The sequence below is a fragment of the Sus scrofa genome, chromosome 7 (genome assembly GCF_054392235.1).
Source record: "Sus scrofa isolate SSC_HxYL_T2T_F1_AM1 chromosome 7, Sscrofa_HxYL_maternal_Yorkshire_Landrace_v2.0, whole genome shotgun sequence".
Classification (NCBI taxonomy): Eukaryota; Metazoa; Chordata; class Mammalia; order Artiodactyla; family Suidae; genus Sus; species Sus scrofa.
Window position 1 is genome coordinate 94009371 of NC_139389.1, and position 25782 is coordinate 94035152.

Below are 25782 nucleotides of genomic sequence, written 5' to 3' on the forward strand. Positions count from 1 at the left end.
CTAAGAACATTTGCCAAATTAGCAACATTTTTCCAAATATCCAATACTAATGGATAAATAAGTTGAAAGATTTAAAGAATTTCATATTTAAGGGACTTCAATATACCCAGATCCAAGACCTGAGGCAAGACTTTCAACCTCCAAATCCAGTGTTATCAATGAATACCTTTATCAGGCAAATGAGTAGAAGCCTACACTATGACAACTCATGGATGTCAGGACCATTAGTGATTTATAAGCATAGCAGAGCAGAGGGCCACCATGCCTAGAAAAAGAATAAGAATTTTTTTCAGCAAATGTTAATTATAATTTAGCTTCTGTAGGTTTTAAACACACACTCCCCCCAAAAATGGAGGGAGAGAATAGGGACTGGAAGGGTCAATATTCCATACCAAAGAGGGCAGCAGCAGCTCACTAATGCTAAAGATTCCATCATAGTTGTCCACAGGAAGTGGGTCCCTAGGAGCAGTTTTCAGTCTAAAGCATTTTTCCATCCACCAGGGTCTCCATAGTAAGTTTCAGTATAGATTTTCTCCCATATCCTAATACTTAATTGTACCAATACTAGTGCTTGGCTATCTCATACTGTCCATTATTCCTTATTAGTAGTTACTGTTTACTAAATGAATTATATATGTAAGGAACTGTGTGGAGCATTTTATACACCATAATTCTCTGAGATGCATAGCATTTTTTTTCTTTTTATGACCATGCCTGCGGCATGTAGAGGTTCCTGGGCTAGAGATCAAATCAAGGCTGCAGCTGCAGGCCTACCCCACGGCCACTGCAGCACCAGATCCAAGCCACATCTGCAACCTCCACTGAAGCTTGTGGCAACACTGGATCCTTACCTTCTGAGTGAGGCCAGGGATTCAACCTGCTCACAAAGACTACCTAGGGTCCTTAACCCACTGAGCCACAACAGGAACTCTGTGAGATGGGTATCATTAATCTCCCACCTTGCAGGCGAGGATTCTAAAACTTAGGGAGTCTGAGTAAATAGCCAAGAGGACCAACCCAGGACTATCACAAAGAATCATTCAGTATCTCCTGATAGAGTTTTTTCAGAATGGAGCTTATCATGTTATAGTTTTTCAGGGGTTTCCTGAAAAAATCAGTAGATTTTTTAATTTAGGTTGATAAATCCAGACCAATGCATTATAGAATATTATAAAGGACTCAGTCGAATATTATTGAACCGAGGGGGGTCACAGGGAGGTTGATGTGGCTAGAGTTATAAAAAGATGCTCATCTCATTCCCCAACTAATAAACTACAGATACTGATGACAAAGGTCATCCAATCTGTTGGCTATTGACACCAACACACACACACACAAATTGTATATTTACTTAATAAAAGGAATAGATTTTAACAGCTTTGAACTCACCAGCCAGTTTAATCCTTTTCTCAAATAGTTTCATGAAGAAACTTGGGAACACAGCCTATATTAGAGACCCAGATGATGGGTCCAGAAATTTTCAAAGCTTAGTTTAGTTATCAACCATTACCAATGCAACTAGTCCAGTGGTGGAGTCAAAAATGCAAGTGACCGGGAGCTAGGAGAATTGGGTCCTTATCTTGGTTGGTGACCTTAGGCAAATCACTTGAGGTTCTAGAAGATTGTACAGCTTTATTTTCCATGTAGATGTTTCTTTGTGAGACCATTTAAATACTTCCTTTTTTTAAGTAACTGATAATTGAAAAAGTAATAATTAGAAAAGAAAGCTTTCTGTATCTACCTCTGACACTATAGTTTGAGAATAAGGATTGCTGTCTTTATTAGATAGCTAATTAAAGAGCAAGTTAGGGAGTTCCCATCCTGGCGCAGTGGTTAACCAATCCAACTAAGAACCATGAGGTTGCAGGTACGGTCCCTGGCCTTGCTCAGTGGGTTAAAGGATCTGGCATTGCCGTGAGCTGTGGTGTAGGTTGCAGACGCAGCTCGGATCTCCCGTTGCTGTGGCTCTGGCGTAGGCTGGTGGCTACAGCTCCGATTAGACCCCTAGTCTGGGAACCTCCATATGCCGCAGGAGTGGCCCAAGAAATGGCAAAAAGACAAAAAATAAATAAGTAAATAAAGAGCAAGTTAGGAGTTCCTGTCATGGCGCAGTGGTTAACGAATCCGACTAGGAACCATGAGGTTTCTGGTTCAATCCCTGGCCTTAATCAGTGGGTTAACGATCCGGTGTTACCGTGAGCTGTGGTGTACGTTGCAGACGCGGCTCGGATCCCGCGTTGCTGTGTCTCTGGCGTAGGCTGGTGGCTACAGCTCCAATTAGACCCCTAGCCTGGGGACCTCCATATGCCATGGGAGCGGCCCAAGAAATGGCAAAAAAAGACCAAAAAATAAATAAATAAATAATAAAGAGCAAGTTAATTTCAAATGTCAGAATGCATAACATATAGAGATCTTGGGTACAACATTTACCACAAAAACTATTAATTTCATCTAACAAAACTAAAAAGAGGATTTACTATACTAATATTAAATCTAAGATCTGGAGTTCCCACTGTGGCTCAACAGGTTAAGAACCCAACTAGTATCCATGAGGACTCAGGTTCGATCCTTGGCCTTGCTAAGTGAGTTAAGGATCTGGCATTGCCATGAGTTGTGGTGTAGGTCACAGATGCAGCTCGGATCTGGCGATGCTGTGACTGTGGTGTAGGCTGACTGCTGTAGCTCTGATTTGACCCCTAGCCTGGAAACCTCCACACACCAAGAGTGCAGCCCTAAAAAGACAAAAAAAAAAAAAAAAAAAAAAAAAATCTAAGATCCACCAAAGTTATTATGCCAATTGGATTTTATATCTTTTTAAATTACTATTTTTATCATTTGGTGTTCTTTCCAGAGAAACACATTGATTGAAAAAGATGGGTTTTTTTTTTCTTTACTAGAAAGAGAATACTCATACAAGTGAAATACTAGGGTCAGAGAAAGGAAGTGAGAAGCTTGAGCTGTGTGTCTAGGCCAAGTACCTGGGCCATAAGTTTCCTAGTTGCTTTGTCAGTGATCCAGTGTTTGACCCAAATACCCTCAGGTGAGATATCAGGGCCAGCAGGTTCATCCAAAAGTCTTACTGGTGGAGTTCCCGTCGTGGCCCAGTGGTTAACGAATCCGACTAGGAATCATGAGGTTGCGGGTTTGGTCCCTGCCCTTGCTCAGTGGGTTAAGGATCCGGCATTACCGGGAGCTGTGGTGTAGGTTGCAGACGCTGCTCAGATCCCGCGTTGCTGTGGCTCTGGAGTAGGCCAGGGGCTACAGCTCCGATTGGACCCCTAGCCTGGGAACCTCCATATGCCGCGGGAGCGGCCCAAAGAAATAGCAAAAAAAAAAAAAAAAAAAAAAAAAAAGGTAAAAGTCTTACTGGTGATCTTGGGTAGCCATGGCTGCCCAGATGATTGGACAGAGCTAAAAAGATACAAACTCTTAGAGTATCCCCTCTTCTAGTTATTTATGGAGCTGAAATAAAAGAAGTGAAACAAAAGCGTTCACAATGACTCAATTTTATAGGTATTTTCACCTTCTGAGTTAAATATGTTTGTATTGCTGGAAATTTGGCAATCAATGTACTTTGATTTTATCATTTAAAGGAGGACAATAAAGATATCAACAGCACTTTACAAATGATGTTTTATTTGACTCATTCATTTCTATAAATATATATTGAGCCAGGCTTAGACTAAGTTCCGGGAGAGTCCTAGGAATACAAAAGTGAAAATGACTAGCTGTTGCCTTAAAGAACACTACAAATTTTTAAATTGTTAAAATATACTACAACTTGTAATTTTCTCAGCAAAAATCTATGTCTAAAAAAGACAAAAACCCACAATCTAACAATGGCCTGGGGAAATGTGCTAAGAGAATCAACAGACAAAAAAAAAAAAAATCTTCACCTCACAATACAGTTACCTGGAGGATAGACTGTATAATTTCTATCCTCTTCTATGCCAAGGAATCTGAGTCATCTGATTTTTTGTAGCGTTAAACCTCATATTTATGGCCATTTCATTAGCTTTGGGTTTTTTTTTTAATTGAAAAGACAAAAAACCCACCTATGTCAGATATTTCTGTCATTTAGCCCTATTCTATGCCAACTTTGGGTAGGACCCATGGATTTTGCTGTACAAATGATGCTTACCTATAATTATTATATGTAACTTTTATAATTAAAAACATGGATTTATAGGTTCATTCACTTATTTTCCAAATTTTATGTAATAATTATATATTATCTTTATAATCAGAAAATGTAAATGTTATTTTCCATTCTTCTATATATGTGTCTCAAACGATCACAATTATGCTTCAAATACACAACAAATATAAGAAACAGAAGATACATACTTTAATATTCATTCATGGTGATTGCCTAGAGTGAGACTAAATGGAACTAGTCCTTCGATTTTCTGCTTTTTGTCTTATTTTCTAAAATAAGAATGTATTGAATTTCATAGTGAAACGTGAATTTTATTTTTTAAACACAAGTCAAAGAAAAATACCAAGTTGAACCAATTGAAATACATTGCTTTCTGAATTGTTAAAGTCCCTGAAAAAAGTGTGATTTTTTTAATTTACAATCAAAATATAATTTAATGTTTGCGGACAAATTTTTAGAGCGAAAACAAAAAATAGAATAATTTTATGATAGATTTAGAGTAAGCATGTGCCCAAATATACACTAATAAAGAAAACTGAGTTGTAAGCCTTGTAAATGGACACCATGCCATGATTGTACAGCCATCAGTTAAGGCTAACGTTGGAACCCTAAAGGGAAATTAAAGATTCAATTGTATTTTTGTATTTCTCTAAATGGGTGGAAGTGGGACTCATCAACATAAAAGTCTAACCATGTGAAAACAGTAGGTAAAGCTACAAACAACTAAATGTAACAAGTCTAAGGACTTTCTTGGGCTGGAGTGTGGGGAACTGACCAGTTTAGTGCACAGAGCAGGTCTGTTTCACATCCTATCAGACAGAAAAGAGAATCTAGGTTCACAGCATCACAAACTCAAGAAGGTTTGAAATTGAGGGGCAGGAGACAGGGCCTGAGTGGTTTTCAGGGCTGTGAAGGCAGCTGCAGGGACTCATTCCAGGGTATCCAGACCCTCAGCCCCTGTGCCAGGGCTAGGATGTGCCCATCAAGACAGAAGAGATGGGTGCATAGTAAGCTTTTCTGTGTTACACAAATTTTAGGGTGGACTCACTCTCTGTATACAGTAATTTCTTTATCTCTAACTTGGCAATCGTTCAGGTATTCACTTAATATATGTTTATTTAGCACATAGTATGTTCCAGATGCTATACGAGGTACCTGAGTTATAAGAATAAACAAAAAAGTAGCATAGTGATAAATATCATAAAGAAAATGAAGGACAGTGAGGGGGATGGACTAAAGAGGGACTCGTGCCCTTGTGCGCTGTTGCTGGGCATGTAAATCAGTGCAGCCACTAAGGAAAACTGTATGGATCCTCTTCAAAAAATTAAAAATAAAACCACTACATGATCCAGCAATCCCACTTCTGGGCATATACCCAAAGAAAATAAAAACCACATCTCAAACAGGTACCTGCACATCCATGTTCACTGCAGTATTATTCAAAACAACCAAGACATGGAAACGACTTATGTGTCAGCCAAGGGACAAAAGGATAAAGAAAAATGGACAACCAGGGTTAACTTTGATGTCATTAGTTGAAATAGAATAAGTCAGAGAAAGAAAACCACTGTATGATATCATTTACATGTGGAATCTAAAAAAGAGTTTAATTCAAAGAAACAGAGAGTTGAATGTTAATTATCAGGGGTTTGGCGTGGGGGTGGGAAGATGCTCAAAGTGTACAAAATTCCAGTTATTATATGAAAAAGCTCTAGAGCTCTAAAGTATAGTATAGTGATTATAAGTAACAATACTGTATTAAAACACAGATCTTAGGTGTTCTCATCACGAAGAAAGAAATGGTAATTATAAGAAGGGAGGTAGGTGTTAGCTAACACAGTGGTGATGATCATTTTGCTATATGTCAGAGCATCACGTCAACATGTCAGTGAACACTTGTTAGATGTCAATTATAACTCAACAAAGCTGGGGAGGGGAGAAGGGAAGAAGTGGCCTGGGAAGTCTTCTGAGAAAGTGAGCAAGATTTCTGAATGGTAGAAAAGAGTGGGCAAGCAGGAATGCTATAAAACTAGTCTGAGCAGAGGTTGGTAAGTTTGAACAACACAGAGAAATAATATCACGATGTTAGAGTATAGCACCCATTGGGCAAGTGATGGGAGAAACTGGAGGGTCACGATGGGACACTGGAGGTGATAGGAAGACACTGGAGAAGAAACTGGAAAACTTGAGCCGATTTGCATCTTTAAGAGTTCATACGTTTACATGGAAAAAAGATTATAGAAGAACAAGAGTTGGAAATTGAGACCCAAGAGCCACTGCAGTTGTTTCCTTCTGATCCAGACTGGGGAGCTAGTGATTGGGATGGCAAGAAGTGGTCAAATGCTGGGCGTATTTTAAAGATGGAGTGGCTAGGGCTTGCTGATGAATTGAATATGGAGAAAGTAAGAGAGAGACGAGGATCAAGGGTGATATAATTTTTGTCTAATTCATTGAGTGGTATCATTTATTGCCCAGGGAATACTGGAGAAGGACAGAGTTGGGTGTTGTTGAGGAAGGACACAGAAGCTCAAGATTTGTCTTTTATATGCATTAAAATTTGAGATCTTATTAGATAGCTGGAAGAAGATGTAATCTAGGCATCTAGATGATACATCCAGAGCTCAAAAGAGTGGTCAAGGCTGGGGAGAAAAACCTGGAAATGAAAATAGTTTAGAAGTACCTAGTGACAAGGCAGTGAGATCACCTAAGGAAAGTGTATATTAAAAGACAGAGGACCAAGGACTGAGCCCTTACTGGGTATACCAGCATTTGGAGGTGAAGAAGAGGAAAACACCAGAAGAGAGAAGCCAAAGAAAGAAAGTGTTTTAAGGGGAGAGAGTAATCCTTGCCAAGAGGTCAAGAAAGAGAGGGAAAGAGAATCAGACACTGTCGTTTGGATCTTAAAAAAAGTTGAATGGAATGGTAGGAATGGAGAGACAAAAGAAGAGAGGGAAATTAACTAGATAAAGTTGTTTTATGGTCATCAATGACAGATGCTGCCAGCAGGAAGGAAATGCACAAATATGTTGTAACCACCTTAAATGGGACTCTATAAAAGGTCAGTGGACCACATGCCCACTTTGAAGCACATGCTTTCTTCTCATTCAAGCTACTCATTCTGTTTTCTAAACTCAAATAGAAAACATTATAAGATTGTGTCATAGGATTTCAGAATTGTCATTTCTTCTCTTATGATTGCAAAAAAAAAAAAAAATCCTACTCCAAAATAAATAAAGTCTTCATGTCTTTTCCTAAAAGATATGTCACTTACTAAGGTTTACCTATTAGGTTTAAACAGAGTTGGTAATTTTTATCAGGACGCCCTTGAAATGATGGTGAGAAATCTGTATCCTGCTTATTTTTGCACTACCAGTATCAGCATCTTAAAAATAGAGATATATGGAAGTTCTCTGGTGGCTCAGTGGGTTAAGGATTGGGCATTGTCACTTCTGTGGCACGGGCTCAATTCCAGACCTGGAACTTCCTCATGTGGTGAGCAAGGCCAAAAAAATAAATTAATTAGATAAGTAAAATAAAAGAGATCTATATTAGGATGCCTTTTTCTTCCAAGTTTTGGAAAAAGGTTCTTCCCTTGAAGTTTTAATCAATTACTGATTGTTTCTTAATCCATTTCATGGCCTGTTTTTGTAACAAATATGAATAGATATCTTAAAGTCTGAAGATATTTTGCTCCTGCCTGAAATATTTATCATGATATTAGACATATACCTTTTTCCCATAATATGTAAAAAACAATAATTTTATATTTTAACCAAAACATTTGGGAGGAAAAAACTCTCTTGACACAGGATACCTATCCACTTATAGTGACAACATTTGTATTTATTTTTGTGATTTTTAGATTGCTGATGCTCAGTATAAATTAAGGCAGCTCAAATCCTTTTATTTACTGAACATACTTATTGGTTAGTTTCCATTGTTATTTTTTTTCTATTTCTTTTCATCAATTGATACATGAATAATGAGGTTTAAAATGATTCATGGTTAGTTATAGGTTATTCTGAACATTTTGCTTCTGCTTAGAATGTCAGTGAATTCTTTTTCTAGATGCATATGGAAAGTTGAACATAATGCAAGGGACGTGGACTTTAAACTCAGAGCTGGGTCTGGGTGACCTTAGACATTTTCACCTAATCTCTCTGACCCTCAGTTTTTGTGTGCATGTTGGTAATGCTTCCATTCCCTCCTTCGCAGGAGAATTGGCAGATTAAGGAGTCGACACATGTGTCAAAGTGTGGAGCACATGGCAGGCACTCAGTAAAGGGACTCTATTTCTCTGCCTCTCTTCTCTGCGAATGTAGATGTGTTTGTGTTGTGATTAATTCTACGAAGGTTTTCAGGCTCTATAAAATATAGCCGGAGTTTAGAAACAGTTTCCGGACTTTATTAGCACGCAAAACCTTTTGTTAAATCTACACTAGGTAATATTAACTTTTAATTAATTAAAAACCTGGCTGGGTATTAAAATGCCTTACTGTTTGATTAATGGAAATAGATTAGAAGGCAATGTTTTGTCATATAAAGGTACATTCGATTGCACAACCAGAGAGAGAGAGAGCAAATGACATGGGACACCATCTAAACAAAAATCAGTAGCTACTAATGAGGCTTGTTAGTGATGCTAATCTATGTAAATGTTATTAATTGAGAACATCTATCTTTTATCTCTAACATTTGGTAATCAGGCAATTAAAAAACAATGACATTCCCGGTGGTTGTTCTTCCTGGGTTTTCTCTCTCTCTCTCTCTCTCTCTTTTTTAAGTGATCAAAGAGTTCAGAATAAGAAGAAAGAAAGTCCCTTATCAAGAGGTAGGCCTTGCCTTGGGCTACTAGGCCTCATTAAAGGCAGAAAAGCTCTGTTGATCACCAATTAACCTGATTTGTAGGAACTCTGATAAAGACCTGAATAACAGGAGTTTTCTTACTGTGGTAAATGACATAGTTTGTTGACAAAAATAAAAGCAATGCATTGATGAAAATAAAAGAAGACTATAAAGGAGTCATTGGAATTGAAAGTCATTCTACATACAGGCCTGTGGGTGGGGGAGAGGGAGGTTTTGCCCCTCTGGTGGCCTAATCCCACATCAAGGGACTCACTCCCACCTCCAGTCAGGTAGAACCAGAGCCCAAAGATGCCTTTCCCTTTCCACCATCTTGTAACATCATTGCCTACCCCTCCAATTATAACAGACAACGGAGTCTATCAATTTTGAGAAGAGTGGCTGGGCCTTATCGAGGTCACCCCATTTCTGGAACAATAGAGTTCAAATCCAGGATTGCCCCGACAGCCAATTGCTGAAGATTTCAAGTATTCAGTTTTGAAATCCAACAAAGTTTTGAATTACACTGGGCAATTGATACTGTCTGTCCTTAAACCTTGAAGATGTAGTTAAGAGTAGAAATAGCAGTAAAGACAGCAATAACTGGAACAGTTATCCTTTGGTCACTTGCTACATACCATGCACAGTGCTATGCATTTTGCAGGGGATTATCCCTATTGATATTGAGGATAACCCCAGGATGTGTATACCATTCCAAAAATGGGGGGAGGAGGTAGCTAGATATCCTGCATTTGGCACCTCACTAAAAAGTTCATACTTCATTAAATACAATTTAAAACCACCTATTCTAAAGAGCTCTGTTTGCTTCTGCCATCCTCTTCCTCCAAGGTCTTAAAAGTCTTTGAGAAACCCTTAAGCAGAGTTAAACTCCACCAGCAAACTATGAATTTCCCAGTTGGGTAGTCAACATGCAATGTCAATTCCTTATAAAAGTGTCAGTTATCTAGGGACTCAGGGTTAGGCAGCCAAAGCATAGGGTGGCTGTTTCAAACGTAGGCTGTAGCACTCTCTAAGGGCTATATCATTTTAGTGAAATCATTTATACAGTTTTAAAAATAAATATGTGGCTTGGGAGTTCCCTGGTGGTCTAGTGGTTAGGATTTGACAATTTCACTACTGCAGCCTGAGTTTGATCCCTGGTCTGGAAACAGATCCCACACCAAGCTGCTGTAGGTGGTGGCAAAAAAAAGAAAAAAAAAAAGCAAGTATGACTGTGGTATTTTTGGCTTCTTTTTCTTCACCCATTGAGTCTCCCAATGGCACCTTCATTCAGTGAAATGATTCCATTTGCCCAATAAAGGCCAGAAAGCAAACAAGATAAGCACTGCCCACTATGGGTATAAAAATAGTACATTTACTGTATTATGATCCACTTAGAACATAAAAAGTAACACTTTAGGAGTTCCAGTTGTGGCTCAGCATGTTAAGAATCTGACTAATAACCATGAGGATGCAGGTTCATTCCCTGGCATATCTGATATGCTGGGGCTGTGGTATAGTCTGGCAGCTGCATCTCTGACTCAACCTCTAGCCTGAGAACTTCTGTACGCCATGGGTATGGCCATTTAAAAAAAAAAAGAAAAATGAAAAGAAACACTTTATCAAAACAATCAGAATCCTGCCATTAAAAAAAAGAAACTTTTTATCAGAACAATCAGAATCCTTATTCTCATCCTTCTTAACATTGATGATTATTATAATTGTTGGTCATTGTTAACTCAAATCAGTATAAATTTGAATATATTGTCATCTTCCTATATTGCTTTTTAAAATATGAAGTTTCTATGAATTAAAATTTGTTTAAAATACTTGGCATGGTATGCTGTTTGATTTCTTTGACCTGATGGTCAAGGATGAGGTGTCAGGACTGAAAGAGAAGTAAAGATACAAGTTAGCTCACTAGCAGTCTGGACCATATTGAAATTGACTCTCATTTTATTCCCATAATGTGATGATGTAAACAGAAGATTTAGGTACAATTCTCAGTCTTAGAAACTGCAGGAGTTCCCGTCGTGGCGCAGTGGTTAACGAATCCGACTAGGAACCATGAGGTTGCGGGTTCGGTCCCTGCCCTTGCTCAGTGGGTTAACGATCCGGCGTTGCCGTGAGCTGTGGTGTAGGTTGCAGACGCGGCTCGGATCCCGCGTTGCTGTGGCTCTGGCGTAGGCCGGTGGCTACAGCTCCGATTCAACCCCTAGCCTGGGAACCTCCATATGCCGCGGGAGCGGCCCAAGAAATAGCAACAATAACAACAACAACAACAACAACAAAAAGACAAAAAGACAAAAAAAAAAAAAAAAAAAAGAAACTGCAGATTATGGGATGTGGGTGAGTGGAGATGTAAAACATAGGAAAAGACTTTTTTTATTGGGTACTTTATCTAAGTTGATAAATTCTAAATAAAATTTATAACAGAGTACATATGAATATTATCACATAGCAGTGGTTTTCAAACATGTGTTCATAAATATTCCTCAGTGAATGTTAAAATTCAGTAACCTAGTGTGAAGCCCCATATTTGAGATTTAACAGGCACCCTCTACATGCGGCACGTGCACACACACACACACACACACACACACACACACACACACACACACACAATCCCTAGCCAATGATGCTGTAACTAGTGGTCCAAGAAACAAAAAATTTTAAAGGACGGTTCCACTTCATCCGAAAAAAAAAAAAAAAAGGTATTAAACGCTTACTATGTGTAAGAAAAGATGTCCACAGTCTACTAGATACATAAGAATTTCTTTATTCCCCTTTAGCTAAAGGACAATTTGAAAATAAAATAGGAGTTGTGGTAACCCATTGTCAATTATATTTAAAAACTAGAATATCCATCTTAGTAGGTTAGAATTCATGTTCTAATAACAACTTGGTCCTTGAATTCCTTCTTGACATTTTTTTTTTTTTTTTTTTTTTGCTATTTCTTTGGGCCGCTTCCGCGGCATGTGGAGGTTCCCAGGCTAGGGGTCTAATCGGAGCTGTAGCCACCGGCCTACGCCAGAGCCACAGCAATGCAGGATCCGTGCCGCGTCTGCAACCTACACCACAGCTCACGGCAACGGCGGATCGTCAACCCACTGAGCAAGGGCAGGGACTGAACCCGCAACCTCATGGTTCCTAGTCGGATTCGTTAACCACTGCGCCACGACGGGAACTCCCCTTCTTGACATATTTTGCAATGAGAAATTAATTATGTTAGCCCCAAATCTAGGATATTGGATTCTATTTCCATTTTAAGGACTTACTGAGTAGTGGTAAGGAAACATATGCAAGAGGAGAGAGAGGACAATCGATTTATTGATTAATGATTTGGGGGAACCACCAAATGATCTGAAGAGTGTGCAGAGAATACAAATGATAACCACTTGTGTTTTTTAAATCCCCTTCTCTCTTTAGTCACCTCTACATGGTTTGAGTTCAGTGGGTCCCTGGACAATTGCCCAGTGACTTTCTGACTTTCCTCAGCCAGCAAAAAAATCTGGTCATATGGTCATAAAGCACTAGTAGGTACCTGAGGTTTCCGGAAGAGTGAAACACTAGGATGATGGAAAGGATGACTGAAATCAGGTGCATAATCTAGAAAGTTTTCCTGAGAGGCTGAAGCAAGCAGTTGCTTGGAAGAAAAGAGAGAGAAGGCAACAAAGATTGCTCGTGAAGATGATTCCGACAGCCGCAAAGAGTGCAGGAAGGAGAGAGATTTAAAGTGACATAAGAGGAGATTGCCTGACAAAAGGTCTTGAAACCAGTAGGTATTACCTATTATTAATTTACATATGACCCAGAAGTGAATGGAAAGTCATTTGAGGGTCTTGAGAAAAGAAGAATAGAAACAGTAGGCATGAAAGATTATCTGAGGCACAGAAGATTCAGCCTCCTGGAAGATGAGTCTCCAAGGACTGGGGAAGGATGGCATGGAACCCCAGATCACTGTAAGACTCTGGGGCAGGGGCAGCCGTGATTACAATGAGGAAGCAAAGCCAGGCAGGATAAGTGGCTTGTCCGGGGCTCTCTTGCCAGTTTTTGTTGTTTTTGTTGTTGTTTTATTTGTTTGCTTATTGGTATCCTGTATACATGAAAGTATGTCCTGTCTTACTCTTCACATATGATCTAGTATAATTTGTTTAATTCTGTAATTCTACTTTGCCAACTTCCAAAAGGGTTTACCAAACTAGCCAAAATCCATTATATCAGGATTCCTAGGGGTGGATCTCAGACTTCAATATGTCTTAAAAACTGCTCAGAAAATGGGTCACTTGCAGCTGAGTAGAAAACTACTTCTCCAAAGGCAGCAAAAGAAAGAGAGGCTCTCACATCCCTGAGATGCTCAGCACAGACGACAGATTAGAGACAGCTTCCTGGAGTTGAGGTCCAACAGGACACACACTGGGCAAACCACCTGTTTGCAGTGGCAGAATGTCTTCTAGAAATTAAACTCATCAGCAAGTAGTATATAGTCTTTTAAAAATGGTTTTTGTGGGAAAAGTCACTATCAATTACAGTTTTTGTTTGTTCGTTTGTTTGTCTTTTTAGGGCTGCACCCGTGGCATACGGAAATTCCCAGGCTAAGAGTCAAATCAGATCTGTAGCCGCTGGCCTGCAGCACAGCCATAGCAATGCTGTATCCTTAACCCACTGAGTGAGGCCAGGGATTGAACCCAGATCCTCAGGATACTAGTCAAGTTTGTTACCACTGAGCCATGACAGGAACTCCCAATTACAGTTTTTAAAAAGTAGTACACTTTCTCCAAATGTTCCCCTGTAGATCTTCAGGAGCAACTGGGTTCCCAGCAGTAATGGGCAACTATGGAAAGGCATGATTCTAGGATGTTGGGCAAAATGGCCCAGCTACTTTAAAAAAAAAAAAAATTCTAACATTCTTGAGGAATATGAAATGTTTGAACAAGCCTCTAGCAGATGCTGAATTACCAACATCTCAAGAATTAATTCTCTAACAAGAACCTAGAGTGAAGATATTTCATGATCTTAAGCTGAGAAGTGTATGCTTTAAGCACCATACACAAAGAAGGAAAATGTTATTAATCTGTTGCTTTTGTTTTACCAACTCTATTGGAATAAAACAAAAATCTGTTTTTTCAAGAGATTCAATATTTTCAACTGAAAATGGTCTAGTGCTTTTTGAGAAAAGCAGATACCTAATAGAAACCCAAAGTTGTATGTCCTACACCATAAAGATAGGTGAACTAGAAATCCAACCAGAACCATCACTCTTTTCAGAGCTCATTCCCAGAACAGTGCTTCCCTCACTGCCCCTCTCTGCCTTCCATCCCACAATTTCATATTAAAGTTAGGATTGGAACTGCAACACAAATGCAGGGAGGAAGGAGAAGACAAACAAAGAGCCTGAAAGGATAATAAGAGTGGAAGCAAAATAAGATGGAGGCGGAAGTTGGGAATCAAATGAGGGGCCCAATGCCAAACACCCCAATGAAAAATAATTTTTTTAAGTCAGTGATCTGGATACTTTGCCTCCATAATACCAAACATCTGATCATCCAGGACATCTGGCGGATTGTCCGAATTCCTCATTTTCCATCAGGATATCTGGTGTCACTTGGATGCAAACATATGCTGTTTATGGAGATCATAGCTGAGAAGATGTTAAGAGAAAGCAAAGAGAGGACAACTTCCTTTGTCAAAATCAAATCAATCTTATTAATAAGGTAGAAAAGTTGAAATCCAAATAGGGATCTATCTGGTTAAATCTGGATCAACAGAACATATAGCATGAAAAACCCTAAACAAAGGACAGCAGTAATTATGCCCACATGAAAGAGAAGCACGAATTAGAATTGCACCAGCAGACCAGAAAGCATGGCTCGCAATATGGCGAGATTGCTGTAGTTGTATTAAGACGTCTTAATTATATGATTGATGTGGGCTTCAAAAGAAAACTCAGAAGCCACAGTGGCTCTGAAGGCATGAGTATTATCGAAAGGATAAAGACAGCTTCCCCAGAAGAAAACCACTCTAAGGGGAAGCCTGGGAGGTTTCCATGGCAGAACTAATCAATAATGTCTTGGTTTTATCTATATTAAGTTTAATAAAATTTGATGACATCCGTGATTGAAGATCACACACACAATTATGGCAACATTAAAGGTATTCAGTAGCATATGTTCAGCCTGAGAGGTATAGCGAATCAGAGCCTGAATGTATATGACACTGCACCCCATGGGGACCCACAGATCCCAAGAGAGGACAAGGACACGCTGAGTGCCTTCTCTTTCCATGTTTACCCAAAGCAGAGTCAGCTTTCTCACCAGCCTAAACCAAGTACATTTTCCTCTCATTCTGCAGGCTTTCTGATCTCAGGATTTTAAAGCAATAAATCTCATGGTTGCCAAGGGGGAGAGGAAGGAAGTGGGATGGACCAGGAGTTTGGGATTAGTAGATGCCAGCTATTACATTTAGAATGGAAAAGCAATGAGGTCTATTACATTTAGAATGGAAAAGCAATGAGGTCCTCCTATACAGCACAGGCAGTTATATCCAATCTCTTGTGCTAGAATATGATAGAAAATAATACGAGGAAAAGAAAGTATATATATATATATATGTATGTATGTATATAGTGTATATAGTGTGTGCATATATACATGTAGTGTATATATATGACTGGGTCACTTTGCTATATAGTAGAAATTGACAGACTATTAAAAATCAACTATAATTTTATATTTAAAAAATTGAAATAAATAAAGCAGTAAATAAAGAGCATGCCACCCAGGGTAGTTTCCAAATCTGCCTTGTAAGCAGAAATCTACACCGGACTGGTTCTCCCCTTATCTCATTCCATGAGCCAAAGGAAACCAGAGCGTTTCAAAGGAGATGCAACAGAGAGGAAAGGTGGAAATCTGGTGAAATTTCCACCTGGTCCCTTGTTAAAAAGAGAGAGAAAGAGAGAGGGGGATGGGGGAGAGGAATTCCTTGTCAAACTTCAAATGCAGCTCTGCAGTACAAAAGAAGAAAATGAGACCTGCAATTACCTTAGCTTTAAGAGCTCAGTACAAATCACTTTAATCCCCTAGACTTTGTACCACTGTCATATTTTATTTTCTCTTCAACAGGTGTACAAATTGTGTGGACTGAAGCTGGAAAACACCATTCAGGCTCTAGGGGCTGAACCAAAGCAGATTATTTCAGCAGTGTAGGTTCTGTTGTTCATCTGGTATTTCTTCTAAGAAAGACTTTGTGTCATTGTGATTTGTTTTCATCCGATTGGCAGCAGAAAATGCCACAGCTTTCTTCACCAAAGTTATTCAATTACCTTATCATTCCCTACATTTAGATCAGAGAGGTAAAGCAACTGTTGCTAGCTTTAAGTTAAGGCTAACAGTTCAGGTGAGGAAAATAATAAATTTCAGCACAGTCTGTCCTATAAACCAGATATGATGCATTAAGGAAAGTTGGGTTTTTCTTTTATAACTTTGCTTTAAAAAAAAAAAAAAGCAATAAATTGCAGACCAAAAAAAAAAAAAAGGTAAAAGGTCACAAGCTATTAACAAATCAAAAAGTAACTATGCTTCTGACAGTAATTATTTTCCTAAAACTCTAACTTGATTCCATTTTCATCTCATAACTTAAGCAGATGAGAATTTTCTAGACAAAAGTGAGGAGCTCTGTTTTTGCCCAGCACAGCCTCCTGTCTCTCCAAGAAAGTGAAAAGTCCAGAACTCTGAAAATAGGGCTTCTGACTCAAGAGCTCTGTTGTTTCTATCCTACCACACTACGTCTAGTTGAAGAAACCAACCAAGGTCATATCTGAAATATATTCATTTTTCTAGATTTATCTGTGGCATTTTCTACAGCTATTTCGCAGAAACGTTCTTCAGTTGTTAAAACAACCAAGAAAAGGGGACCCTCTCCTACACCACAGCCTTTGCTCACACTGAGAGCCACTCTTCACCACGGTGGTAAAAAGCTCAGGTTTGGGGTTCCCATCGTGGCTAAGTGGAAACGAATCTGACCAGTGTCCATGAGGATGCAGGTTCAATCCCTGGCCATGCTCAGTGGGTTAAGGATCCGGCGTTGCCGTGAGCTGTTGTGTAGGTCACAGACACAGCTCAGATTTGGCATTGCTGTGGCTGTGGCGTAGGCCAGTGGCTGCAGCTCCAATTCAACCCCTGGCCTGGGAACCTCCATATGCCATGGGTGCCGCACTTAAAAAAAAAAAAAAAAAAAAAAAAAAAAAGAAGCTCAGGTTCAGCATCAGATTGGGTCCTCTGAGAAGCAGAAGCTGAGATGGGATTAGCCATACATGAGACTTGAATGGTTAAGTTTGTAAAGTTAGGGGCTACTTAAGTAGAAGCAGGTCAAGTCCTGAGAAAATCACTACCAGTGTGAGTGTTGCTTCACCGAGAAGACTGCACCTCTCTGTCCCTGATAGAAGTCGGCTGCAACTTGCATTTCCTTGCCATGTTTGAAGATTCTATATTTTGAACTCGCTGGAACCACATCCCCAGTGAAGAGGGATGTTATTAACTCTGATTGACCAGGTCTGACGGGAAGAGAGTGAGAGTTAGTGCTCCCTGAATTACAGAGTGTGTATCAAGATGAAAATAAAAGCTGCAACGTGTAGACAGGAGGGGTGAAGGGTCCATTGAAAATCAGAGAGATTAGCAACTCATCACATTATTTGTGGGTTATCAGGAGACAGAGGTAATGAAAGTGAGACCTATATCCTTGATCAATAAGAGTTTGACTGCATTTTTAGTTCATTTTCCCCTGCCGAGAGAGACAGCAGGATTTACTATCGATCACGGTGTTAATCCATAACCAGACTGGGCCTTAGCCTGGTGGAGCAAGCAGGAAAAATAAGATAATAAGCAGGAACTCTTGATCTTTTATTATGGTGTGCTAGATAAAGAGAGTGCGGGGGTTCAAGGTGGAATCCTTGATAGTTAACCCTTACATTCCCTCTTCATTTGGAATGCATGAGAAGAACGGCAGCCCACCTTACTCTGATTTTATTCGACCTTGTTTGGCCTGCTTCCTAACTGAAGTACATTAAGGACACTTTTTAAAAATTGGAGGCAGATAGCAATGGGGTCAAGGGACAGTTGCAACCATGTTAGGTCATAGTAAGTAGGAGGCTTCCCCAGACCCCACTCACAAAAGTCAAGTGAGATGCAGTGTTAATGGTATCTGTTTACATTTTGGGTTTGATTTTCTCTATTTGTTGTGGTATTTCAGAGTCAATGAATCTCAGAATCCTTCTATATGTGAATTGTCAATAATATTTTTACTCTACTATCTCAATAGTGAGCATGGTTCACCTTGAGTTTAAGGAAACAAGAATAAGGTTGCCATGACTCTATGGTCTCAGAGAAGTCATTGGGTCCCTAAAACTGGAGTATCACTGATCTAGAACCATCTTAGAAAGACAGCAGTCCATGTTCTCTTTCAAAGCCTCCAGAGATACCACCTTGATCTGCTTAAACCCACTATAGTTTCGGCATTTCTTGCCCAGCCTAATCTACAACAAAAATCAACTCTTTGTTGGCGACTCGATATTTACTCAGTAGTGGTTTTTGCTGAAATGAAGACAGTTCGACCATTCATCCGTCTGCTGGTCTTGTACAAATTAGGAAAATATGACCCCTCTCACAAGCACAGCCACAGACAAACAGGCGGGATTTCAGCCTTCCTTCCTCCCCTCCCTTCCCAGGCTCCTGGTGCACACCTGTAGGATGGCCTTGATATGCACACAGCAGTAAAGAAAGCAGATTGATGATGTGAATTTAACTGATCCTTTTGCAACTTACCTAGACACAGTTCACTTTTGCTCTGTGTCCTTGTCCCAGCTGGGTGGTTTCTCATTTCGATGGGTCCTGTGCTTTTCTAACTGAGTTTCTATCTGGTTCATCAAGATGCTCCTTTACCCAATGTGAACCTATTAATGACAGTAGCATTACTCTAGAGCTAGGTATGTATTCATAACAGGAGGAGAAGTGAGTCATGTACACGTCAACAAGTCACTGTGTGCTAAAGAGGGCAAAGGAAACTTAGAATGCTCAACTTAGGAAGCATGAGACTTAAGCTGCTCTAATTAAAATAACTGGGAAATCCATTGGAAAAAGACGAATCTTTTTGTTTGTTTGTTTGTTTTTTTGTCTTTCTAGGGCCCCACCGTTGGCATATGGATGTTCCCAATCTAGGAGTTGAATCAGAGCTGTAGCTGCCAGCCTACACCACAGCAACATGAATCCCAGCAGCATCTGCCACCTACACCACAGCTCATGGCAACGCCGGATCTTTAACCCACTGAGCGAGGCCAGGGATCGAACCTGCATCTTCATGGATGCTAGTCAGATTCATTTCCACTGAGCCATGACAGGAACTCCTGAAAATAATGAATTTAGTATGAAGTTTTTTCCAAGGAAATGCCTTGTGATTATTTAGCCCTTTATCACGGGATAACCAGGGAAGTTAAACAATTTGAACAAGTTCATACTGTTATTACGTGGGAAAAAAATGGATCCTAAACCAGGAATTCTGAAGCTGGAACCAAAATTATCTTTATAAGATTTTTTAAAACCTCTAATAGATTTTATAAAATTTGCAAATTAAAAAAAAAATGAAACAGCACAGATTACTGAGGAATTCATTTTTAGGATTAAAAAGCATCGGTTTTGAATGACCATGCTCAATGCTTATGATAAATAAGTATCTCCCTCTAAAGTGAGATGCCCTGAAAATTCTCCTCCAGCCTGAGAGTCAGTAATTAATTTACATTTCGTATGAATAAAAAATTGAGGAAAGAGGATTCCCCTCTGTCTTAAAATGGCAAAATTCAGCCACTATTTACCTGAAGCATCTATTAAACAAGCCCATCAAGACATATTACATGATTTGGGAATGTAAACATAGAGTAAATGGCTTGCGGAGTTGGTTTGGAATAACAGATACTAGAATATCTTTGGAATAACAGATACTAGGATATCTCTGCTAGGTCAGCTGATAACTGGCCATGAGGCCTTGGGCAACTTTTTTGAGCTTTTCTCTCTTCTGGATGACTCACATGATCATTCTAGCTTCAATGTTCCATTATCTCCCTCAATAAAATCATCTGAGCAACCTGCTCAGCATCATGTGTAACCAGAGCCAATTCTTGGCCTTTGCAGCAATGTGGTTAAAATCTTCTCGATTGCCATGAAAATATGAAAATGAAGTTTGTTATCTGAGCCAATGGGATATTACTATGGAATGAAGTTGGCTCTTCTTATAAGAAATCAAGAATAATTTAGCAGAGCAGAACACATCCAAAGAAGAGTTTATGAAAGCAGGGGAGAACTTACAATGGCTTTATGAAAATGTTTATTGCTAATAAAAATTAGGATCTAACTTAAAATGGAAAAATAATGTTTAAAGATGGATGCAAAAACTGAGAGAGAAAATTCTCTTATAAACAACATTTTTTTCTTGGTTATAAAGAACAAACATGTCCTTATACAAAATATGACAAATATGAAAAAAGTGTAAAGTATTCATCAAAGCCATTGCACACATTTTGGAGCACAAATTCTCAGCTTCTTGTCCTATGCCCACATGTAAATGCAGATTTTTTGACAAAATTGGAATCATGTTCTAAATAATATTTAAGTTGATTTTTCCCTTAACTTACACGATTACTTCTCCACATTCCTAAATCGTGTTCATAAACTGAAGAGTGGGACCTTCTAAAATGAAGTTTCTCTTTCCTCTAAATCAAAGATAATTTCTATTTTCCTTATTTGTAGGGTCACTGGGTCAAATTCTGAAAAACAAAGATTAATTCTCAGATAGCTAGCATCTTTCAGTTAGAACATTTTGTTTTTTTAAATATCTATGAAATGCTAATTTCCAATTTTGTTTTTAATCAACAATAATTTCAAGTGTTTCAGAATATAAAATTTTGCCTAAAAGATTGCTGGAAATATTGTTTTATGTTCCTCCTTTGGTTGTTTTCTTAGTCCACTCGGAGTGATATCACAGAATTCCATAAGCTGAGTGGCTTATAAAAAACAGAAATTTATTTCTTACTGCTCTGAGGCCAAGTACAAGATCAAGGTGCTGGCAAACTCAGTGTCTGGTGAGAATCTGATTCCTGATTCTTATTGTACCTCACATGAAAAAGGGTCAGGGATCGCTTTAGGGACACTTTTACAGGGGCACTAATCCTATTCAAAATAGTTCTCTTCAGGACTAAAAGAATAAAATACTGTTCTTCATAAAAAGTCCAAGATCCCCAATTTCACTGACATATCAAATCTCCAAGTTCTTTTTTCTCAACCAGAAATTGGGAAGAGGGAAATAGAGCATGAGCTGAAAAGTTTATATACCCCAATTTTTTTTCTTTAAAAAGAGAGTATTCAAATATGATTTTAATACTACAGCTCAAACAATAAAATATTTACAGTGATAACAGAGCAAAAATCTAGCAGCAAGAAAATGAGGGATCATTCTAAATTCTTAAGCAAATACTATCACATAAGCCTACATATATACTTTCACTCACTTCCCCAACCAACCAAAGTTTAGAAAGGAATTTTTAAGACACGAGCCTACAAAGACAGGGAGAATGGCATATAATATTAAAGTAGTTAAACTTTTTTGTGTGTCTTTGTTTTTTGGTTTTGTTGTTGTTGTTGCTGTTGTTGTTGTTGCCTTTTTGGGGCCACACCCGTGGCATATGGAGGTTCCCAGACTAGGGGTCAAATCAGAGCTACAGCTGCAGGCCATAGCTGCAGCCACAACCATGCCAGATATGAACCTTATCTGCAACCTACACCACAGCTCACAGCAACTCTGGATCCTTTAACCCACTGAGCGAGGCCAGGGATCGAACCCACAACCTCATGGTACCTAGTCAGATTTTTTTCCACTGTGCCATGATGGGAATTTAGGAGAGTTAAACTTCTGAATCTAGAAAGCAGGTGGAAGATGGGTAACTGAATTAGCAGATCCCAGGAAGCTGAATCATAAGCCAAGCATATGAACCAAAGATGAATTTTATGGATAAATCTCCAAGAATACAAATATGGATCACATCAAATATTTCTGAAAGTGATAGTGAGGGAAAGAGGGGATATTAAAACAGTAAAATAAGGAAAATTGGTTGAAAAACTCCTTAAGAATGTAAGATTTTTAGATCATCTCCCCAGATCACATAGCTAAAATTATCCCATCCCACCCTAGGAAAAAGGGACTAGAAGTTTACTCTCTGGAGTAGTTTTCAGGATTTTTAAGGCAAATAATTTTTTTTTTTTTTTTTTTTTTTTTTTGTCTTTATGCTATTTCTTTGGACTGCTCCCGCTCCCGCGGCATATGGAGATTCCCAGGCCAGGGGTCGAATCGGAGCTGTAGCCACTGGCCTACACCAGACCACAGCAACGCAGGATCCGATCTGCGTCTGCAACCCACACCACAGTTCACGGCGACGCCGGATCCTTAACCCACTGAGCAAGTGCAGGGACTGAACCCGCAACCTCATGGTTCCTAGTCGAATTCATTAACTACTGCGCCACGACAGGAACTCCAAGGCAAATAATTTCTAACAGAATTCTATACCCAGCCAAACTAAATATAAAAGTAAAGCCTAGAATAAAGACTTTTAAATTTTTTTGCCTGCAGCATATGGAGGTTTCCAGGCTAGGGGTCGAATCAGAGCTGCAGATGCCAGCCTGTGCCACAACCATAGCAACGAAGGATCCTATCTACGTCTGCAACCTACACCATAGCACACAGCAGTGCCAGATCCTTAATCCACCGAGTGAGGTCAGGGATCTAACCCACATCCTCATGGATACTAGTCAGGTTTGTAACCTGCTGAGCCACAGTGGAAACTCCAATAAAGACATTTTTAGATATGTCTTTCAAACTTTCCTCCCATGCTCTGTCTCAGAAAGCTGTCAGAGAAATGTGTTTTGTGAAAATGAAAGAGTAAACAAATTTTAAAAATGTGGGATAAGGAAGCAAGAGATAGCCCCAAATGCAATGACTTTAAGAATGAAGATTTTGGGGTTCCCGTTGTGGCGCAGTGGTTAACGAATCTGACCAGGAACCATGAGGTTGCAGGTTCGATCCCTGGCCTTGCTCAGTGGGTTAAGGACCCGGCGTTGCCGTGAGCTATGGTGAAGGCTGCAGATGCAGCTCGGATCCTGTGTTGCTGTGGCTCTGGTGTAGGCTGGTGGCTACAGCTCCGATTGGACCCCTAGCCTGGGAACCTCCATATGCCGCGGGAGCAGCCCAAGAAATGGCAAAAAAAAAAAAGAATGAAGATTTTTATTTTCTTTCTTTTATGATATTCTTTAGTGAAGGGGATGGCTGTTGACCCCATGTGGCCATTAAGAGACACAAATTCCTTCCCCTTTTCATAGTCCTTCTTTCAAGGCCAAAACTGGGTCACAGCCATACCAGTTTTCCAGCTCATGAGAAGAAGAAAGGAAAATAAGAGGAGACCCAAGCATGGAAGTGACATAATATCACTTCTTTCCTAGTTTGTTACTCACACAGGCACATCTACCTGCAAAGGACCACTGGAAAGTTTAGTCTCCAGCTGAGCAGCCACATGCCTAACATGCTTATTAGCAAATAATGGAAAAATTAATTTGGGTCACAGTTTGAGGCCATGAGCAAATATCTGATACTGTATACACCAACAGAGAATATAAGACTATTACTCCAACAAAGTCATATAGGAACGAAGACCACAAAGAATATAAAGGATTGTCAGGATAAGCTAAGCCCTCCCAACCCTGGTCACCACAAATTCATCCCAGATGCTACGTTGGAAAGGAGCAGAAAAAAAGGGAAAGAAACTCAAAAAACTCTCCATTGGCCCAAAAGAGGTAGAGTTTCCCAGGTAGCTTTAAAAAAAAAATGGAAAATACTATAATTCCATTAAGTGGTACATTGAAAGTCCAATCATCTACCTCTACTTTTGCCCTCCAATAAGTTTGGGCCTCATGAACACGTTCAATTAGCCACCAAGCAATAAAAAAGCTGCATTTTCTTTCAATATCAATGGTAATGATATATCAGAACCAATCCCCATTGATGGACATTCAGAATGTTTCCAATTTATTGGCGTTTCTTTCATTTTTAAAAGTTTTATTGGAGTTCCCATTGTAGCTGAGAGGAGATGATCTGACTAGTAACCACAAGGATGCAGGTTCGATCACTGGCCTCACTCAGTGGCTCAGATCCCACATGTTGTGACTGTGGTGTAGACCAGCAGCTACAGCTCCAATTCGACCCCTAGTCTGAGAACCTCCATATGCCATGGGTGCAGCCCTAAAAAAGACTATATATATATAGATATATATAAAAGTGTTATTGATATATAGTTGATTTACAAAGTTGTGATAACTTCTGCCGTACAACAAAGTGATTCCGTTATATCTATATACACATCCATTTTTTTCTTTTAGATTCTTATCCCGCATAGATTATCATAGAATATTGGGTAGAGTTCTTTGTGCTTTACTGCAGGTCCCTGTTGGCCAGTCATTCCATATACCACAGTGTACATATGCCAATCCCAAGACCTTAGATCATCCCTGCCCTCAACTTATGGTAACCGTAAGTTTGTTTTCAAAGTCTGCAAGGCTATCTCTGCTCTGCAAATAAGTTCATTTTCATCCTTTTTTTTTTTAGATTCCACATATAAGTGATAGCATATGCTGTTCGTCTTTCACTAACTTCACTTACTATGACAATCTATAGGCCTATCCATGTTGCTGCAAATTATTATTAAACAATGTTATGAGGAATTCCTGTCATGGTGCAGTAGAAACGAATCTAACTAGGAACCATGAGATTAAAGGTTCGGTCCATAGCCTTGCTCAGTTGGTTAAGGATTAGGCATTACCATGAGCTGTGGTGTAGCTCGCAGACCCAGCTTGGATCTGGCGTTGCTGTGGCTCTGGTGTAGGCCAGCAGTTGTAGCTCTGATTTAGACCCCTAGCCTGGGAACCTCCATATGCCGTGAGTGCGGCTCTAAAAAGACCAAACAAACAAACCAAAAAATGCTATGATAAATTCATGTTTTCTTTGTCCTTTTTAGGGATGCACCCGTGTCATATGGAGGTTCTTAGGCTAGGGGTCAAATCAGAGTTGTACCTGCCGGCCTACACCACAGCCGCAGCAACGAGAGATCCTATCCATGTCTGTGACCACAGCTCATGGCAATGCCAGATCCTTCACCCACATAGCAAGGCCCGGGATCAAACCTGCATCCTCATGGATGCTAGTCAGATTCATTTCTGCTGAGCCACAACAGGAACTCCGATAAAGCTATTTGTGTGTATCTGTGTATATGTGTGTGTGCATGTCAATGCATTTCTCGAGGTCTTATTTTTCCCCTTTGGATAAAATCCTAGAAATGGAACAACTGAATTGGAAGGAATGCATATTTTTAAAGTCATTGATAACTCTTTGTAAACCCTCTCTGGTAAGGTCATACCAGCTTAGAATTCTGCAGCATTATATTGGAAAACTAAGCTCTCTTCATCCTGAAAAGTGGAAATGCCTCATATATTACATAGAATTTTCTTATCCTGAAATGGTCTGCTAGATAATGTTGTTTTCATTATACATCTATACACTGATTAATGGTCAATACTGAGAAATTGGTGGGGGAGCGTTAAACTCAATAATGAGTAATAATTATTTTCTAATATTTAATATGTAATACATCTTATAATAGATGCAGTAGAAAGATCACTAAACTGAGTCCCAGAGTCACT